This window comes from Trichosurus vulpecula, chromosome 2 (assembly GCF_011100635.1).
Source record: "Trichosurus vulpecula isolate mTriVul1 chromosome 2, mTriVul1.pri, whole genome shotgun sequence".
NCBI classification, from domain to species: domain Eukaryota; kingdom Metazoa; phylum Chordata; class Mammalia; order Diprotodontia; family Phalangeridae; genus Trichosurus; species Trichosurus vulpecula.
Genome location: NC_050574.1, coordinates 17,119,714 through 17,123,843, shown reverse-complemented (window position 1 = coordinate 17,123,843; position 4,130 = coordinate 17,119,714). Strand labels below are relative to the sequence as shown.

At 54.7% G+C, this 4,130-nt stretch overlaps 1 pseudogene; it reads right to left on the bottom strand.

The window, feature by feature from the left end:
* Window positions 1–215: 215 nt before the first annotated feature.
* Window positions 216–2,639, bottom strand: LOC118836297 (annotated as a pseudogene).
* Window positions 2,640–4,130: the final 1,491 nt, after the last annotated feature.

Genomic DNA, 4,130 nt, shown 5'->3' with positions numbered 1-4,130 from the left:
GGGGGATGAGGAGGAAGAGAAAGAAGAAGAGGGAGAAGTTAGGGAGAAGGGGGAAGGAGAAAGAAGAAGAAGGCGGCGGGGATGGGGGGAGGGGGAAGGGAGAGGGCTAGGCATTATCGGCCATTGGGAAGAGAAGCCAGGCCAGCTGCCAGGGCAAACAGAACTGAGGTCCTGCCCCTTCCTCTCTCTAGACTGCAGAACTGTTCTTTAGAGGCTCAGCGACTTGTGAGGGTCCACCTGTTCACCAGACTCCAGCTCAGGCTCCAGCTGTGCAAAGCCTCTACCAGCAGGATCCCTAGAATGATGAGGACCAGCCCAGACAGACTGAGGCGGATGAGATTGCCTGTGATGTAATCCTGGGGGGCAGCATCTGCGGAGAGGGGGAGGCTGTCATCGTGATAGGGGCAGAGGCTCCCTATTCCTAAGTTACAATAAATGTGAGCCAAGATTTCACCCCCCACAGAGAATTCAGACCCCAACACAGCTCCTGCCCACGCTACCCCCACCTCTCCGGCTGAGCCCTGAGAGCTCTCCCTTTTTGAAAATGTGGGATTCCTCATCCTGTCTTTTGTCTCCCATACCAGAGCTCTTGGGGAGTTCTGAAGTTAGGCGCCACCCAAACCTTGCCTCCTGTCTTATGGAACCCAAGGAGCAGAGGAGTCTTTTGTGGGTTGGTGGGGAGGAAGGGGTCCAGGTGGAGAATTCCTCACCTCTTGCCCTGACCTCCAAGGGGTCACTAGAGGCCGACCACAGATAGGGATACTGACTGTGAAAATTGTAGCATCGATAGGTCCCTTCCTGAGCAGTGGTCATAGAAGCACTGGTTACTTTGATCCAGAACCAAATTTTCTGGAGCTGAGAGGTCTTGTCCCCTTTCTCCTTATAAAGGGTGAACCGGTCAAACGGTTGCTCTGAATGACACAAGAGAGTCACGTTCCGTCCCTTGGTCACTTCCTGGACAGACACGACTGATAGGGAAGGTTTGTCATAGAAGCCTGGGGAAGAAGACATAGGAGTGATGAGGAAGCTGCCCCTCCTCTACCTGGGTCCATCTCTCCCTCCTCTCCTGCTTTCCAGGGAATGGTTGTGGGCTGGGAAACATCTTCATTCTCCTATCCATGCCTCCAGCAAGCCCGGGCTAAGGTCCTTTCTCTTCTCAGCTCTGCCCTGTGTCCTGAGAACAGAGATGAGGCCCCAAGATTGGATATGACCCATAGCCCAGGAGGGACTGGCTCCAGATGGAGGCAGGGAGGAGGCAAAGGAAGGGGACTGGGGCAGAAAACCTGGGGCAGAGCAAGGAGAGAAAGAGGTCAGGAGGGCTGTAATGCCCCAGGCTAGGGCACAAGCTTCCTCCCCTGGCAGGCTCCAGGAGTCCTCAGGATCCTTCTGCCCAGTCAGCTGCAGGGATCTTCTCCCCAGCCTTCCCTTCCCCATAACCATGGATAGCTGACCCTGCTCTACTGGTTGGAGTGTTCCCCCCAAATCTCTTGTGTAGCTCTGTCTCCCATCTTCCCAGTACACAGACACACACAGACACACAGACACACAGACACACAGACACACAGACACACACACACACACACGCACACACGCACACACTCTGCAGGCACCTTTCCAGAGTTAGGGCTCTGCCATCATAATCCCTAAGCCCAGGCTGGGCTTGGAGGCAGGGGGCAGGGAGCAGAAGATTGGGGGAGGGGTGATGAATGTACTGGAGACACAGGCTCTGTCCCGGCTGGTGCTGGGGGGTCCTGCCTCACCTGTCATCACCAGCTCCAGGGGCTCACTGGGCTCTGAGAAGTCGGACTGGTTCATGTAGAGGCAGCAGTAACTACCTGCCGTGTCCTTTGTCATAGATGGGATGAGGAAATTCACCTCCATCCCAGCTCCTGGCACATCCTGGAACCGAGATTCTCCTTTCATCAGACGATACCAAGTAGCCCCCGGATGCCCCTTGCACCTGAGGGTGACAGGTGTCCCCTTGGGGATCAGAGGGTCTGAGTCAGCCTCGAGGGTGGGTCTGAGGAATGTCTCTGGAAGAGAATCAGAGCCCAGAGGTCCAGGGGGTCCTCCTTCCCCTTCCCAGTCTCTCCTCCCACACACACCCCCATTAGCCTCCACCAGGTTCCCAAGTCCTCCCTCCCCAGTCAGCCAATCTGGGCCAAATGGGGATCAGGTGCAGAAGGGCTTGGGGAGGGGGGAGGGCCTCACCTGCCTGTGCCTTGATCCCTTGGCTCAGGCACAGTCCTGTTTGGAAAAGACCCCCATTAGACATGGCTCCCCACTTCCTTCCTACCCAGCCCTAGAGATGAAAGAAAAAGGAAGCCAGAGTCTGGACCTGGAGACTGGACTGAGAGGGGCTAACTGGGTTTCAGGAGACCTGGATCCTGTTCCCACTCACTAGGACCTCCAAGAAAATCAGTTCCCCCTCTGAGCCTCAGTTTCTCCTTTTGTAAAAGATATGCATGGGCTGGGGACTGGCCACGGTGATCTGTAAGACCACTGTAAAAGCTGTAGCAGCCCCTGTCCCTGGAGCCTTCTTGGATCTCCCTCCCCAGGACTCACCAAAGCAGAGCAGGGCAATGGCTGTGGACTTCATGGTGGCCCCAGCTCTGGAAAGAAGGTCAGGCAGAGCTGGAGACAGAGGATCCTGCTGTGGACAGCCCAGCAATTTTCCCCAATCCCCAGCCTTCTTAGGAAAGGGAACTAAGAGCTTCTTCTTCTTCCTTGTGGTCTCCAGTTGAAGGAGGATGGGTTTTGTGGTGAGGGGGTGCGGTGACAGTTAGGCATAAGAAGGAGGCCCAGAGATACACAGACATGCAGAGACTCTGGGGTCGAAATGCATTCAACTTAACCAGAAGCAGGTGGGGGAGGAGGAGCAGAGGGGAGTTTTAGGGGAGAGGGGAGAGTTGGGGAAGGAATTGTTGATTAGTCCTTTTGGTCATTTCTCACTCTCTGTTACTCCATTTGGGAAGTGCCTCTGGAAAAGAATCAGAGCCCAGAGGTCCAGGTGACCCTCCCTCCCTCCCCTCCTCCCAAATACCCCCATCAACCCTGCCCAGGTTCTCAAGTCCTCCCTCCCCAGATGCCCAGTCTGTGCTAAGACAAATGAGGGGCAGGAGGACTGGGAAGAGGAGAGGTGGAGAGGCTTATCTGACTGTTCCTTATTCTCTGACCGAGACACAGTCTTGTCAGAGGAAACCCCCCTGAGACAGGACTCTCCATCTGCTTCCCACCACATGCACTCCCTCCCAAGAAGCAGGAGATCGACAATCCACAGCCCAGGCTTGAAGATTATGTAGAGAAGACCTAGCTGGACAGCAGGATACCTGGATTCCTGTCATGGACCTTTGCCCTGCTAATCAGGTGACCTCCATCAACCAGCTCTCCTCTCTGAGGCTTAGGCCACCCCCCTTGAAAAGACTTCCATGTGTGTAGACTGGGTGGACTCAGGCATCTCCAAGGTCCCTTCCATCTGTGAGAGCCCCTCTCTTCAAGACCTTCTTAGATCTTCCATCACCAAGGCTCACCAAAGCAGAGTAGGGTGATGTGAGTGGGCATCATGGTGGCCCCAGGAGCTGGGGAGAGAGAGAGGACAGGTCAGTGGTCAGGCTGGCAGGCAGATGAAGCCCAGGCCGGAGCCATCTCCCTTGTACTGGCCACTCTCTCCTCTTTTCACCGTCTTGACCCCTTAGCGAACCAATTCAGTTCTACACCATCCTCTTCTCTTGAATACCTTGCCTACCTATCCCATCACCTGCCTTGACCTTCCAAGACAGCCCTGAATCACTCCCATGATCCACTTTCTCCCTTCCCACTCACATGTTGCCGAATGAAGCTGGAGAAGATCAAGAAACCACGTGGACCAGATTAACAATCTCAACTGGATGCTCACTGCTGCTAGGCAACTTTTTTACACCACCCATCCCCACCCTGATTGACTCACTAGTCTGCTTACCACAGTGGCTTTGCTAAGCCTTCTCATCCTTCCTCATGCCTCCCATTGCTTCCTCCTTCCCCCAGCTTCTCAGCTGAGATACTTGCCTCATATTTCATTGACAAATTGAAGGTATTTTCTTGTCACACCAACTCCTCATCACTCAGATGCCTCCTGGCACCATATCCACATT